This window comes from Amphiprion ocellaris, chromosome 6 (assembly GCF_022539595.1).
Source record: "Amphiprion ocellaris isolate individual 3 ecotype Okinawa chromosome 6, ASM2253959v1, whole genome shotgun sequence".
NCBI lineage: Eukaryota > Metazoa > Chordata > Actinopteri > Pomacentridae > Amphiprion > Amphiprion ocellaris.
In genome coordinates, this window is record NC_072771.1 from 38,178,018 (window position 1) to 38,195,565 (window position 17,548).

At 37.8% G+C, this 17,548-nt stretch overlaps 1 protein-coding gene across 3 annotated transcripts in view; it reads left to right on the top strand.

Moving 5' to 3' along the window:
• kank1a (KN motif and ankyrin repeat domains 1a) overlaps positions 1-17,548 on the top strand; it is an 82,659-nt gene that overhangs the window by 1,237 nt on the left and 63,874 nt on the right. Inside the window, exon 1 of one of the 3 annotated variants that reach the window (XM_055011365.1) lies at positions 7,534-7,652. The exons of the other annotated variants lie outside the window; for them this stretch is intronic. The gene's annotated coding sequence lies outside the window, so the exon portion shown is untranslated. Of the gene's footprint in view, positions 1-7,533; positions 7,653-17,548 lie in introns of those variants that run through there. 3 annotated transcript variants of the gene reach the window in all.

Here is a 17,548-nt window from a genome sequence, read left to right on the forward strand (position 1 = left end):
CCTGAATCCATTTTTCTGCACTTGGCTATAATAAGTACAGATTTCAAGCAGAGCTTTCATCCAGGCCCAACAAAGCTTTTCTTCAGTCCCAACCTGGTGTCGCTTTGGTGAAATTGATGACCTTTTGTGGAGTCACTTTGGGAGAACATCATTATTTCTAGAAATACTTTTCATAATGCTGATTCTCTTGAGTGCTTTTTTTATGTGTGACGTTCATCCGTAGTCCTTATTTGTAGCTGTAATTCACGTTTTATTTGCTTCATTTATAAAGGCGTGGAAACATTTAGTGCCTCCATTCTTATCAGTGACTGCAGAAACACTGACATTGAAACTTTTGTTGACTGGCACTTGACTCTTTCCTCAAAGTTCAGTTGAGCTCCAGAGTTTCCCCAAGTGAAACACCTCTCAGTGTAACACTATATTATGAAAAGACAACTCAAGTTACATCCTTTTGTATGATTCTAAAGTTGGAACACTACTTCTAAGATTGGTTTATTTATATTAAATGCAAGTGGTCCCTAGTAAATTGGAATATTTGCCATATAACACTTTTTTTGTAGCTTAGTGGACTTAGGTAGTGGTGCCTCACAGTTTGTTTTGGGTCCTGCAGACAACAGCTCAGACGTGTTTTGCGCTGCCACCATGATGGTATAACATTTTAAACAGAACATTCTGTCTTTAAGGTGTTTTGTGTCTATCGGTGTGTCTGCACATTCTTCAGAAAGTAATGCACGCAAAAAAACTTTACATTGAAGTTCCTAGAGATGTATTAGTTTCTCAAGATCTCTGTTAGAGCTGCAACTAATGATTATTTTCATAGCTGATTAATCTGTTGATGATTATCTCTGCTATTTCATGTAAAATATTGTGAAATATGTCAATTAGTGGTTCTTAAAGCCCAAGATGACATCTTAAAATCTGTTATTTTAACCACAAACCAAAGATTTTCAGTTTTCTGTCCTAGAGAACATTTTACATTTTTTTGTTATAAAAGTTGTCATTGACTATCAAAATTGCTGATTTTGACAACTAATGGATTAATTGTTGCAGCTCCACTCTCAGCACCAATATTAAGGGAAAAATGTTGTGGATGCTGTAATTCGTAGTAAAGTTGAGCTGTATATTGCTGAGAATAAGATTATGACTTTAACTAATTGATTGGTTACCTGTTCGGGCCATAAAATGTCAGAGAAGCCAACATGCAAGTGTTCTGAAACTGAAAAAATGTTCAGTTTACTATCATAAAAGACCAAAAAAACAGAAAACCCAGCAAACGTTGCTACTTTATTGACTTTTTTCAATCATAATGTGCAGGCCTCTTGTTTACCAGTATTTCACTTCACTTTCTGAGCTTCCACTTGTTCATGCTTCATCAAGCTTAGTGCTAAATCTGTACATTGTGCATGTCTTACAGCACCACGCATTGCATTTCACGGCCTCTCACTGGTTTCACACTAACACATAAGCAGATCTGGTGGAAACGCAGCCTGGCGTCGCTTGGTACATCAGGCTTAGCGGCGCTCTGGGTCCACATCATCAGGCTGGTCGGTCAGCCTCTGGGGACATATGGCAGAGGTCTCTCAATTAACACCTTAGTGAGACGACCCTGCTGTCCACGAGATCAAAGCTGGGCCTCGGCCGCTCAGATGTGTCGCCCACTGCCACCGCCTCCCTGTGATTAAGACTCCCATCCCTCCAGCGTTTGTTTAGAGGAAATGACTTCCACTCCACAGCCTCGTATGAGCAGTTTGCACGTCAGATCTGACCTTGCTTTTCTTCTGGGTGTACAGTTTTTGTGAAACCCTTGCAATGAAGTTTTCTCTGTAATTTAATGTTGAGGGGTGCCGAGTTGTAATTTTAGTTTCGGTTGAACATCTGTGCATGCTTCTGTCCCGTTTGTGCTGCTCTTGCACATTTTAGTGCTAAAAATAATACTTCTTTGGCTGTGTTGACTTGAAAAGATGAATTTCTCTGTGAGAACTTCACTGCCAGATAAGCCCAAAGAAACCACTCTTACTGGTTTGGCTGGAGGTGAATGAGTTGTTACAGCTGCTCAGGTTTTAAAGTGTGGAATGAAGACCTCAGGGACTGCCCTGTTATTACAAGATCACATCTACTTTGAATAGTAGATCCACTGACACTAAACAATTAGAGCTGCCCTGCAAAGACCAAGCCCTCCAGAAAAACTGCACAAGAGTACATATTTGATGAAAGCTACATATGTTTAGTGAGATATCAGATTAGATTAGATATCGCCTAAGTAGCCTCAGGGCATGAGCCTGAAATATCTGCAATAACAACGGCTGCACAGCGGGTTTTAAACAGAGGACTTGGTGAATGTAATTAAGAAAGTCAAGCTTCAGGGAATCCTCCTAAAAAGATTTCTAGCAGCCCGGGCCAGCTGCCAGGCCAGCGCCACACAGTTTGCAGATTTGTAAGGAAGTTCTTATTGGACTGATCAAAGCTTTGGCAGAACTGCTCAGAAATCATTTTAAATGAGTTCTTGCTGGATTTAGAGGCTTAACGGAGTCAGAGTGGACTGAGATGGATTGGGAGACATTTGTGTTGGCTGGGTTTGGCTTTTTCATGACTGATCACAATTATTATATAAGATGCCTCAGAGTGTTTTAGGCAAACAGTGGAGGTACAGTTTTGATTGCTTGGTCATTGGATATGTTTACATATGAGAACCTGTCATTGTTGTGTTGTATTCATAAAGGATTTTCCTTTGTGGTACACCCAACTCCAAGCATAAAGTGACCTGAACATGTTTATCCAGTTTACAGCTAACTTTAGCATTTGGATCAAACTTTTGTAATGTCCAAAAAATAGAGAAAATGCAGAAGTCTTTTTTCTATTAACTGCTTTGGAGCAAATAAACTCGACTGTGTAGAGTCATCAGAAGGTGGTGGTAAAGGCAACATTACACATGATTGTAAAATACATAGAGTAGAAGAAGCTGGAAACAGAACTTGTTTGCCAACCGCTTAAAATCCTTGAAAATGAAAAAGAAACAAACAAAATGAACAGAAATTTTAGGGAGTTGTTATCAGTTGGGCAAGTTGTAAGTGTTGTTTCATTTCAGCTGGTATCGGTCATGTTTCATCCTGTCAGGGGATGCAAACAAAGAAACAAGAGGAACAGCCCATCAGTTATGTGAGTGACTCCTCCAAAAAGCTCAAAACCACATCAATTTCCATTGACTTTTTATAATGCAATACTTCTAAATGAATCGATTATTAATAAGATTATTAAGTGCATTTGTTTGATGATTAACTGGGTGGCAGGTTCAGAAAATGCCACCTGCAGCAGAGTCATTTCAGTGTAAAAGTTTCCCAAGATCCAAGGTTTTTGAAGTGTGGGAGTACTTTAAATTCCTGCACAACAAGAAGGTGGTTTGTACATTGTGTAGTTTTGATAGCATACAACAGTAGAGAGAGCTTTTTGGTGCATTTGGAACACTGATAAAGCTCAAAACTAAACAATAAAATGGCCAATTAGATGTTTTTGGTCCCTTTTCCTTTGATAAATTTTACAGCTTTTTCCCAGCTGTGTTTTGTTGTTGTCCTACAGGGTCTCTAATATGACTGTAGCCTCAACATATTACTATTTCTGCCATAAGGAAACATGAGATGACTGTTTAAAATGTATCAAACCAATTAGAGTGATCCTCAGAGACATTGTAAGTAATGTTAGACAGCTAAATATCCATCTAAAGAGCTCAGGTTTCAAACTTTTAACTTTCATTCTGGCTTGTTAAATAGCTCTGACCGCTTTTGTGTACAAAAACCGCGGAAGCTGTTGTGTAGCTGATGGTAGACTTGATAAGCCCCTTTTTGCCTTGGAGGCAGGTAGAGCTGACCTCCATGTCAGTGGCATCTGCTGAAGACATAAACTGAATGAACTGAAGCTCTTTCAGGCTTGCATTTCAGCTGGCACATCACTTTTTGACACTGAGGAATTACAAAAGAACAACTGGATACGTGTGCAAAACTCACAAACGATCATGTTAAATATCCAAATTCTTGACTGAACTGTTGTGTCCTTGTAACCCGGATAAGCTTTCATCCACATCTTTCCAACCACATGGAGAAATGTTAGATGATTCATTCCTGCGTGCTTCGACTTGTGCAAGATTATTTTTTTGTTTGGAAGAAAATTGTCGCAGCGAACATGAATGAGTGAAGGTAGTGCTCTGTGTGGCTGGGATTAACCCTGGCTAAACCTTGAAGTGTGTTTCACAAAGATGTTTTGTTTCCTGGTATGTTAATCCCTTTCTTTCATTCATGCCTCCTCTCAGTCATCATGTGCTCTGTATATCAGAGATGATCAACAGGGATCAGACATTTGACATTTTTACATTAATGTAGTTTAAAGTAGAGTCATGAATTTATTTCATTGTCTGATTGTTTATTTCTCTGGAGTGATTTTTATGTAGTTTATCCAGTATGTTTACACAAAATACAAATAATGCCAGTTTTTAAGCGGCTGTAATAAATGTTTTTATGATTGTTGTTTTATAAAGGAGCGTCAGCATTTATCCTGCTTGTTAACTATGTAGGACGTCACTTTCATGATCTCTGCCAGAGCTAATGGAGTGATCCTGTGAATTGAATTAATTATATGGTGGAAAGAAAGACGCCCCAATGAAAAGGCCCGCTGCTTGTCGAGGCTTGCTATAATTATTGTTTTGATATTTTGACCACAATGGGAGGAGTGGCAGACAAAAAAATCTGATGTGATGACGTAGGGAACCCCAAAACACCTAATTATCTTTCACCACCTTAAAGGGGAAAGGAGATTATTCACTTTGATGCTAGATGCCTTATAGAATGGGTGATATGTTTTGTTTTTAGGCAGGAAAAGAGTTAGTTGGTTTTTACATGCAATAAACATGACAGGAATCGATATTAATGTCAAAACAGCTGTAACACTTGCAGTTTTGGAATCCCAGTAGGTATTTATCTTAATGCTGCAGCTCTGTTTTAGGCAGAAACTTAACATAAACTAATAGAATTTTGGTTATTACCCCTTAAATGTAGTAATATTTTAGTTGCAATGTTTTCCAGACATGTTTATTCAGGAAAAAATATAAATCTGATCATGAATAATGTGGCAGAAATTGGTAAAAATCTGCTAAAAAGTTTTTTTTTTTTTTTTTTTTTTTTAAACATATGATTTCAACCAAAACTTGAAGACTTGAATTTAACTTACCTCTCTCTTGTTAGCAGACCTTAAATTGGTTCAGTATTTAGTTTATCCATAAATCCATGCATTTATCTGTTGTCTGCCTCTTACCCAGGCTGTGTTTAATGAATAATTAATTATATTATTAGGGACTACTGGTTTTCTTTGTGACTGTTTTTCTTTGACATGTGGAAGTTCTTACTAACATAAAGCTTCATTTATTGGCTAAGCACACTGTAAGAACAATTTTCTTCAGTGAACTGTCCCAAACACCTTTTACTCAAGATAACCAGGGCTGTAGCTTAGAAGGTGCAATCAATTACAAATTTTACTGCCCAAGAAAAGACAATGACCATACATCTGCTGAGAGCTGATTGGGTTACTGATCAATACCTGTGATTATTTGTTTTGGTGATGAGATTTCTTTGCTTTTTAACCCAATTTCAGGCCATGTTCTGTGTGAATAGTTCTTGGCTTTACTCCCTTTTTCATGCTTTGGCTGCGATGGCATTGCGTTCTACATAGTGATGCCCAAAGTAACCATCGTCAACTAGCTGCAGCAGGCGGAGGCAGTTACCGCCTTCCTCGTGGTATTGTGTGTCATCGATCAATAGCAAGCATCCGCCACACAGGGCCAGGGATCAAACCAGCAGTGTTCTTGTTGTAACCACAAGGCTACCACAAAACGTGGAGCTTTGGTGGATCTGCAGAGCTGCAGAAATGATAGGGATCAGCAAAACATTAAACACTTCTGTACACAGAAACATCCACTGCTGTGCATGTCAGATGGAAGTGTCAGTTTATAGAAACAGCTCACCCCTGGCTTGTCATTATCCCTTCAGATCCACTTGTGAATGAAAGACGAGTGGTGTGGTTAGAAAAACTGGGGTGAACAATCCCGCCTGTTTCTTGTACGTTAAGCAGGACAAGGCAGGTGCAAAGGGAATTCAGGGCTCAACTGACACTGTGATAATCCCTCAGCTATGCAGACGTGCACAGACTTTGCTTGTCAAGTTAAAACATTCCTCAAGAAGGCAGTTTGGGCACTGATTCAATTTAACCAGAACTCAGCCTGTCTTTGGAAAGCTAACCAGCTGTAAATAGGTCACCTACAAGCCTTGTTTACCAAAAATATCATATTTTCATGATAAACTGTCAAGTCCAGATTTCAAAGTCTCTCTCGGTTGAAAATTCGTAGGTTTGATTGGCCACCTTTAGTAGGTGCACGTCTTTAATTAAGACAGTAGACACAGTTTCTGTAAGCTCACCCTCTGTGGGCTTCAATGGTGGCTTTAAAAAGTTTGTAATTTTCTTCTTGAGAGATCAGAAACTGTAGGCAGCTTGGATTCACATCTGTTGCAGTAGATTCCTGTAATTTTTACATCCTGACAGAGTTCCAGACTAACTGTTTACACTGGTTGCACCCATGCACCTAACTGTTTCATTTAGGTGCACCAGCACATAGTTTAGGTGCACCATGCTTTTTGGTGTGGTATCACTTATTTTAAGCTGGTACTTAAAGTTAGCAAAAGGTAGCAGTTCTTTGGATGTGTTGTAAGCAGTGTGTTAGATTTTCTTGACATTCCTGAATCATCACAGCTTCAGTTTGTTGTTGCCTAGTAGTGAATTGCTGCTCTGCCAGCCATCTGTCTAGCATATGTGTTTTTGGAGTACACAATACATATTTAACGTTTCTTTTAAGGATATCCGACAGCAACAGCTCTGTTCCCAGCCATGCTTTATATACATCTTTGCACTCTTGTGGTGGTGGGTGGTGCAACACGAGTGATGTGCATGCAGACTGAAGCAGCCTAGGGAGGGAGAAACTAAACCAGGCAGTGTTCTTTAGTTACAATATACAGATGTCCCTGGAATGCCTCACATTTTGTGTATTAATAGATATCTTTCAGTTTGGACTGTTGGCTCAACAAATCCAGATGTGATTTTTTTTTTCTTTAAAGACAAAATAATCAGTGAAGACAGCTCTGGTTTTAATGTTGTTTTCCTTTCCAAAAAAAGCTGCTGTTTGAATAATTTCAGTTCTTTTTAACAAGAGCCAGGGTGTGCTTTAACATCAAAGTTTTTACCTCAGGGCTACTGGAAACTCCCTGAGTTTATCCACACTTCCATGATCCTCTGCACCACAGAAAGAGCTGCTGAGTTCGTCTCCTGCCAGGGATGCCACTGTTTACGGCTGAGAGAACCTCAGAGCCTCGGCCCACTAGCCACCAGGCTGCTCATATTACAGCCTCCCCTATTGTCAGGTTACAATGTGTGTGTGTTTGGTGTCTGAGCGGCTGCAATGCGATTGGCCCACGCTCTGCCGTGTGAGACAGCGCCGGGTGACGTCTCCATGTTAATCCCTCATTTCTCGCTGGGATGTGTTCACTCTGGTTGTGCTGGGTGCTGTCTGTGGGTGAAATGCATTTACGGGATAACTTTGAGGCTTTCAAGTCCTGAGGGAGGTGAGTGCAGAATGTGCTGAGTTGCTAATACAACTTGTTTACTGAAGATGTGTCCATATTTGAAGTTGCACTGGATTTAGATAACCTGCTGATGCAGACTTTGTTTTTATCACAGTTTGCGTGCAAAAAGTAATGGTAAACTTCCACAGAACTTAGGAAAAAATGCACTTATTATGTAGATAACTATTTGTGTCCTTAATGGTGTGCCATTGAATACATTTACATATGCACCAGTCTGGCTTTTAACTGGATTTTGGAGTATTTAGATATGTTTTGTGCATCTTATCTTGTTTTTGAGAAACCTGGATATGCTACCTGGAGTGCTCCAATAGAAACTAAGATACTGTGGCATGAAAGATGTGTACACATGATCAAAACATGCATAAAATCAAACATACAGGGATCTAAACATCCAGATCTCTCACGTTTCATACTTTGAATACGATCGAAGCTGGGATCCTAATGCACATGTAAAGACAGTTTTTGTATATTTAATAAAATTACCCAGTACAAACATGCACAGGTGGAAAATTTTACTCTTGGCAATATTATTTCTGCAGTTTTGCCACTTTTGCAAGTACAACTGTCTAAGATATATCTGCCTGAGACTCCATTATGATAACCGTTGATCTGATTCCTGGAAGCATCCAAGGGAAATACTGCTGAGCCAGAGTCTTGCATTTTAGATATGTGTGAGATGTTGTGAACTGGTTCAAGGGTCTGGTCAGGGTTTTACGGGTGAGGGAGGTGTTTGTTGTGTCTACAGCTGCTGCTCTACACATTCCCAGTAAAGATCCAATCACTCTGACCTAAAGGCTGACCGGGGCTCCACCTTTCTGTCTGGCATGTGCAGCTGTCCAAAAATTAATATGTTGTGGCCTTTTGAACAAGACACCGGCTGATGTTGCTTGTTTTAGGGTGCTTTTTTTATTATTTTTTTTTTTTACAGGTGCTTTCACTTGTAACATGTTTACTGTGGTTTGGACTATTTGTTTTGTTTCATTTAGGCAGACCAACGTTTTTAGGACGTCTTAGTTTGATCACAGATTTTGTTACTGTGGGTTTGTGGTGTGAAAGCAAAGCTGATCAGCTTCATGATCTTGTGGATCTAGATGTGATTTTAGCATGGACTTAGTGTTTTATTTCCAATTAGGGCTGCACGATTGTTACCAAAATGATAATTATGAGTGTTTGGATCAATATTGAGTTTATCATTGACAGATTTTTGGAGGACAAAATTTCTTACTTTGCATTTGAATAAATGGAGCACTTCTTTCATTGCCATGTTGTGTTACATTCCTGCTAATGTACAAAACTTTACATCAAAATAAGACTTTATTTAGTGCAACTGCTGCAAACAAAATCAATAGTCACTACAGTTTACTTGGCTCGTAACTCAGAAAGAAATATGACCAAAAATTACTTAGAAAATTGCACAATTAGGTATTCTAATACCTCATTTACCAAAATTGAAACCAATTGATTCTATCTATTTTCTATCACTACAGTTTTCATGATGGTGCAACATTTCAAGTTATGTTCATTTAATGGTTGGAAGCCAGAATTGTTATTGCGCAATTTCTTTTTCCTTTTCTGTCTGCGTGTTCATCATCAGTTGCAGCATGTTTCAGCCTCAGGATTAACAATGCCTGTAATCAGTGATTTTTGTGGCACAACCAAAGATGAATAACTAGATGAGGAGAAGATGGGTGAAGCTGCTATTTCCCCACATGGGCCAGTGTTGTGCTGGTGATTAAGGATGACGGTCAATAATACTGACTTAATGTTTCCTCCCCGTTGGTCTGTTCAAATATAAACCATTGTTATAATAGGAGATCTTGATGCTGCTGTACCATTCAACCTTTTTTTTTTTTTTTTTTTAAAGAGATCTGTAAAATGTGTGCTGCACGACTTACCTGGAAGCTACAAGACTTTTATTGGCTTGTTTGTTCGCTGAGCAATTTTCTTTCAAGTAAGTGGTCGGCATCTTTGAGTCTAGTATCCAGTTCTCATGATGCATTTATAATAAAAATGGCCTTTGGTCAGGTACAAACAAATTAACATTTAGTTATGATACCAAAGAAATGCCTAATGACCACTTTAATACTGCGAGTGCATGTGATATACTCTCTAAAAACTAGTGTTCAGGCTCAACAACAACAAAAAATAGTGCAACAGTTTGCATCAATCTTCTTTTAGCTATGACAACTTTTAATACAATCATGTTCAGCCAACAAACTATATAGAGTTTAGCTTTTCCTCTACAATTAAAGGTATTTTTCAGGTACTACTAGTTAAAAACAACATGTTGCTCCAGTAATATGTGAGTAGGGAAGGGGACATAAATTCCTGACATCAAGGTGAAGTCATCAAGACAATTTCATGAAGTTGAATTTAGTTTACAATCAACCAGTGCGGAAAGTTAAGGTTAAATTGTGTGCAATATCAAATTGATGCAATTACCAACATTATCATGTCAAGCCAAACCATCAAAATACTGTTTGCAACTTCAAATGTTCCTGTGAATCATTAAGTTAGCATTTTTAAGTGGATGGAACAAGGTCCTTGAATTGCTTTTTAGAGAATAAAAGGGGATATGTAGATTATAATTAGTGGCAGGAAGTTTTGCTCTACTTTGTGCTGGTATTGACATGTTGTGTTCATTTGTATGAAGTTGAAGAACTAATACACTGATGGTGGATGAAATGTACACAGTCCTAATAGAACATGCAGACCAGCTGTCCTTTTGGTGTGTATCAGGTCACTTCATATCAGATTTTCTGTAATTGGAAGCTGCCGACTGGGGAAGAAAGTCTGCGCATGTTTTACATTCTTGTGGAAGTAATTAGCTGGATGCTCGGGGAATTTTGGGGGCATCACAGATTGCGGTGATTTTAACCACAAACCCATTATATGTTCACATCACTGTAAAATACACACAGAGGACGGGTGTCACATCTGTTGAGCAATGAGTTAAAATGAACTCTTTAGTGTTGTGGCAGCAAGTTCATCATTGCACCAGTTTTCGAGAATCTTTCTTATAGTTAAAGTAGACTTCTAATTTCCATTGGTCATGTGACAAACTCACTAGAGTCAAGTGAAGACAAACACGCTCTGAAGTGGTCCTGGAATCGGAAGCAAAAATGCTTTTCCAGCGAGAGGCCTCTCATAAAACCTGTCTGTGGCCACATGCCTTTGATTTTGCTGTATAAGCTTCTCGAAGAGGGTCGGGCGTTTCTCAGTAAACTGTTAAAGTGCAGCAGTAAATTATTTCCTCTTGCGGTCAGTGGGGTTTTGTTTACAGTGCAGATTGACTCCCTGGTGACACCATTGATGTTATCTGCTCTGGTTAAAGCTTCTGTGCAATAAAGGCCTGCTGTCAGCGCACCACATGGGGAGCATTTTAATATGAGGCTGCATTTACACAAGACAACAACAGTCCTGATTAATTACAGTGAAAAAAGACACGTATGATCTGTAATCAGCACATAGATGATTGAGTGAATGTATAATGACTCCCTCTTTCATAGCAATAAAGTGTTATATTAATACTTTCGTATGTTTATTTTGCTCTGAAGTATGAAAATCAGTGGTTACTTGGGTGAACGATGTCTGTAGTGTTTGCCTGCGTGACTTTAGACCTCATCACCGAGCTGTGGTGAAGTCAGCTTGACAATGGCTCGGCATCCTCTCAGGTTTCAGTTTCCACAAAGTGAGGGGCAGGTCGCCATGACAACGCCGTCCACAGGTGCCCTGACCAATCCCACGCTCCGTTCTGAGGAGTCTAGAGCACGAGGTGGCTTCCTCGCTCAGGAGCCTCTGGTTGAAGGATGGAAGGTTTGTTAGGCCCAGAAAAGTTAGCACAACATGCTTCTTTGATACGTGGAACACAGAATATTTGGAGAACCATTCTAAAACTCCAGAGATCTGTTCTAATCGGATCAGGCTATGTAGTAATATTTTTGTTTTTGTAGCACAAGTTGTCATACCTGTGCCATCAGTTGTGAAGGTTTAATGCAAAATAATGTTTTTTCACTTTTGTGACCAAGTATTTAATATTAGGAAGTATTCTATGTTAATTTTATATTATCGTGACATGCAACGACGTACACTATTGTTCAAAAGTCAGAGGAGACAAAGAGGTCCGATTGTTTAGCGCATGTTTTAGTTTTACTGTTGAAAATGAGACTTTTGGTTGGTATAGACACAGCCATGCAACTACCAATTATTTATATACAATCAATCACATGAATCACATTTCTTAGAGCTCACAGAGATGGCTTTAGTTTGCTTGTCTCTTATTTAGTACCACATGTGACAAACAAAAAGTAGCAAAACCTGTCATTTAATAAGCTGGAATTAGTGTATATGGTTCAGAAAATACCACTAGTTACGTCTGCGTATTGAATTAGGTTTTTTGGTTAATGTGTGCTCAAATATGTGATTTTCCAGGACTGCTTGATTTGTTTTTCAAATTTCAGCTCAGCCACAATCTGAAACTATTTGATCTACTTGTATATTATTGCAGATTCTGGGAAATGCCTTTGAAAATTTTATTTATCTTTAATGGTTCCTGAGATATTGTCACTGAAGGATGGCCTTAAATTTCAATGTACGAAAACTGTCCTGAAAGTGGGTCATTGGGCAGTTTTTAAAAAAACTTTTTTCTTGCAAAGTATTTGATCTATCAATCAAAAATGTCATTAATGTCTTTATAAATATTCAGATGTGCTGTAACATTTTCAGGCAAATCAGAGATGGTCAACTAAAATTTCTCTAAAACTTTGATGCTTTGAGAAGGAATAATCCTATAAAATGTGCGTATTTTCTACTTTTATCCACAGTTTGGCTTTTATGTAGACAGCAAAAGTAAAATATATAACTTAAATTATCATAAAGCTACAGTAACCTCCATTAAAAACTGACAGACTCATCCCAGCAGTTCACATCAGTTTGCTCAGAGTAATTTATGTTGACTGAAGATATTTGACGTCCATTAGTTATTTAGTTTTGAGCCCTTGTGTTGGGATGATGTATTTTGTAATCATGAAAGTTCTTTTTAAACACGTGAAGTGATAACTTAATAACACCCTGGGAAAGGCAGATTACTGATTGGGAGACTGCATTGTTGATACGTTTCTTCAAAGCAATAATTGAGTTGTTTTATGTTTGTGCTACATGAACTAGAGCTCTTATCACATTGTTTAATATTCTCAAGGCTCATTAGCCTTTACCTACTGGATGTGTAGTCCCAGCAGTCACAAGAACTTTTATAATTTTACTGTAAATATTTTATCTTACGAGTCACACACAGTGACAATACGTTCAGGATGGATTTTAAAACTTTCTGGAGATGATGGACTCAGTACCACTGAGGTACATTATCACCAAACCAGTTTAACTGGCAGCTGCATGTCAGTTTATTCTGTTTATTCAAATTACAGATAGTGTTCACTCTTTCAATAACTCACCTGGCTTTTATGTTTGAGTTGTGAGGATACAAGACATCGTTGACATGTTGTGACAGGTGTTATGAACGAATCCCTAAAATAACACGATTATATAAAATAAACAAGAGTTTATTAAATTAATACTTGCACTATTAAATACAGAATGCCCATGTAGTCACACTAAATCCCCTTCAAGTGTTGAGGACTTTGCAGGTTTTGCAAACTCTACCAAAGGTAGCTCTGTTTGCACAATAATGGCAAAGCAGCTACCTGTGAATTAGTGTTGTTCTAAATAAACAGTCCAGATAAAATAAACAGCCTCTTGCTCTTCTGCTCGAACAAGATGTTTGTTTCTATTGCTGCTAACAGGAACTAACTTGTTGGCAGACAGGAATTAGGAAGATACCTCTGTGATTTGGACACTTCAAAAAGATATTGTAAAAACATATTTTAAAGTCATATTCTATACTGTTATACTGTCTTGTTGTTGTTTAGTATATTTTCCTGGATTTATTTATATAACAACAAAGTGTAGACCTCTCATTTTTAGCCAGAAATCATTGATTAGTCAATTGAAATGACAGATTTTCATCTATAATTGACTAATTAATGTTAATGCTGCAGGTTTACCAAATAAATAAAATGTGGTCATCTTTCAAATGTGATCTTTGTAAACTGGATTTTGTACTATAGCGTTTTTGCTCAGCCAAAGACATTTTCACATTTAAAACAATAAAAAGTGAAGTTAATCTTGGTTCTTGCAGCTCACAAACATCATCAGAGTGGTTAGTTCCATCTCAAATTCTGTGTATGTGGCCTCTCTGGTCTGAAAATGAAAACCTGCATGACAGTGTTATTTTTTATTTAATGCCTTTTTGGAGTTGCACAGTGATGGAAGTTGGTTTTCCAATGAGCTCATACTTGGAGCATTTAAAAAAAAACAACTGTCTTCTTGCCAGGTTTTGACCAGAGATGGAATAAATGATATCTGATGGTATCAGTTTGATCTCTTATTCATTGTTGATTCAACAGCGCTGCCTTCCTCTCTCGTCTGTTTTGCATATTCAGTGACATCTGTCGCCAAAACTGCACCGGCAAATGCTGATTGTTCTGGGCCTCCAGTGTAGCTGAAATAATAGCAGAGCAACCGCTCAGGTCAATATTTGTTAATGGATGATGCCTTCTGGCCAGGAGCTGCCCTGGTGATGCACAACATTTATATATGGATGTTTTCTACCAGCTGGGCTAAATGTTTCAAGTCTGAGCCACATTAGAGATGCCACGTACACTTCTAAAACAGACTGATTCAAATAAAACAAATTCCATAGGATGTAATTAAAGACGGTTCCTCAGTTAGGAGTCATTACACTTTTCAGGAACTTGAGACCATTTTACAATAACACTATGATGCTGCAGAAACTACACAAAATTAGGTTAACGTTAAACTGACTCCATTATTGCAGCAATGTGTTTTCATCCCCCCCTGTGTACTAAAACTAGTATAATACTGACTTATTGCTTAGGTTTGTATTTCACAACATAAACAGGGCTCCAACCAACACTTTTCTTCTGTCGATTACTTTCTCAATTAGTGTAATAGTTGTTTTGTATATAAAATATCCGAAAATCTTGAAAAAAGCTCAACGGGATGTCTTCAAATACTCAGTTTACTGTTTGGAAACAGTAAAATACTCGAACTTAAAAAGCTGAAATCAGAAAATGTATACTTTGTCTTAAAATATTGCTTAAATTGACTTATCATAGCATCAATGCTCTGTTTGGCAGAATTTAGTTCCATGTCCTGAATAATCCGTGTTTAGCAAACCAAAGAGAAACTCAAGGTGGAACTAAAGATTAAAATACATGCGTAATCATTTTTATATTGCATCTGGATGCATTTGCTGTTAAAATGTGAAAATTTGACGTACTGCTTGAAAATAATTTTTGTCAAATAAACGTGATGTTTCTAGAGCAATAAAAGCTACGCAGAATCATAGCAGTCAATCAAATCAAGCAAATTAATGGATTATCAGAAATATCGTTGGCAACTGATCGAGTAATTGTGGCAAAGTAACAGAAGGTAGGTAAATGTAGACAATTTTTCTTGGTAGTTTTACTTCAGGCTGCTTGTGTTAAATTTGTTTTTAATCATAAGTTTTCTCCAAAGGCACATAATGATACATTTTTAAATTTAATTCTTGTTGTTCGTGGTTTTGTGTCTGAAAAAAACACTTCTGTCCAACAAAACATGACATTTCATGAGCTAAATCATTTTGACAGCACCGCTGAAATTGTTGTCTTTCCTTTTTTTCTCCCCGCTCTCTGAATCATTCCTAAAGGTGACAGTAAAAATTCCCAGAATGGCCAGTGAGTTAATCCCTTTGTTTTGGTGGAAGTGGAGATCCTCCCGGTGAACAGGGGGCGGCCATAATGCCACAGTGTTTCCAGTGGAATGTTGCCGCTATTGTCGGCCGGCATGACTCCCACTGGGAAGACAACCCCCCCCTCCCCTCTCAGCCCTCCTCTGCCAACACCATACAATGTGTTGCATTATACCTATGAAGGCATGCTACTGTTTTGGTAGCCTCTGACCCTGTGACCGCGAGCTGAGGCCAAGATAATGAAAGGATGACACGGAAGTCATTAGTTAGTCCCACAGTTATTACAGCTTCCTCTGCTCAACCAATCCAAGCTGTCATTTTTTTATTCAAACACGGAGACTAAACATGTCTGGGGGGTGTTTTTATCATGAAATATGTGGGAATACACAACATTGTCGTGCCAACCAGTATCCATAACTTATTCTATAATCCATTTTGGTCGAACACAAGACTGAAAAACTGAGTATGTGGTAAATCTAGAGAGCTAGACACCTTTTTATCTCTATATTTGTCAATGTATGAAATTATTTAATTAGGAAATTACTTTATAAAGGCTGCATCATAGGCCTACTGAACATCAGAGTATAACACAAGACTGTAAAACAGTGTTTTCTACATCTAGAGATGTAAAAACTATTTTTTATCTAATAACCTATCAATAATTTATGAAGCTTAATTAATAAAACATATTCTTTGTAAATGTCTAACAAAGGCCCAGAGTCAAAGTCAACGTCATGTGACCTAAAATTTCTTGTTTTGATGTCATAAACCACAAAATACTCCATTTATGTCCTATCAAAGAGGTAAAAGGAGTAAATTATCACATCTGAGAAGCTGTAAAGAGCACATATTTGGCTTTTTTATATCTATTTTTGATCTAAAAGATTAAATCTCAGAAAAGTTAAGCAGTTGATTATGTTTTTGATCCACAAATTAAGTGGCTTTTCCAGCACTGATATTGGCACTGTAATCTGACCTAAATACTTACAGTAATCTATTTAAATTTTAGTTGAAAACCCCATTATGAAGACAGATAAGGATAAGAAATTGACGTGAACTTAGTGACTTACTAAGGCTGTAATCCTACAAACTTATTAAAGTAAAGTCTTGTTTAACACAAAAGTAAACAATATATTTTTAATTCTAATAAATCAAGCCTAAGTCCTGCACATGTTTGGCCCCTGCAGATATCTAGAATCAGTCTAATGGTGTGCAACCTTTCATTTTTTCAACTCTTTAGCTCACATAAGCAACACCTGGAGGGCAAGAGAACCTAAACAACACCCCACGGTCCTTTATATGTATAGAAGTTGCTGTGTAAACTAGTGACCCTGCCCAATTACTTTAAAGGTTAATGTTTTATGGTATAAAAGTGTTTTGTAAATGTGCAGGTGCTCTAGCTGGCTCCCACTGTTGCTGTAAAATACCTCCAATTAGCAATTTATCACTATATAAATTGCTTAAACACATTTGCTTTGCAGGTAAAACTTACTGGTTCGGCAGAGCTTTCATGCAACACTCCTTTGGTTGTCTTTCCTTACCTGCAGCAGCTCGACCTCTCGCTGAGTCAAACAGCCATTTGCTGTTTTCACGACTTCCTGAACCTGTTGAAGTTTTACTGTAAGAAGACAGGGAGCCTCTTTGTTGTTGTTCCTGTTGATTGGAAACGGCCCAAGTGTCTGTCAGGAACTGTCTCAGATTGTTTGGTTTGAGCTTGATGCAGTGTTTTTCCACGTGTACGTGCAGCACTGGGTGTCAATGTGACATACTGTCCAGTATTAAAGCTGCAGTCAACAATTATTTTAGGTCAATTACACTCTCAATTATTAGCTCATCTGATTATTTGGTTGCTTGGTCTTTAAAATGTGTTTCCCAAAGCCTAAGATGATGTTTACAAATATCTTGTTTACTCCATAACCTAAAAATATTCAGTTTACAGTCATAGAGGAGTAATAAAAAAAAAATAATAATAATTTCAAGTTTGTGAAGCTACAATCAAAGAATTTTGACTTTTTTCTCTTAAAATAACTCAAACCAATTAATAAATTATCAAAACAGTTGTCAG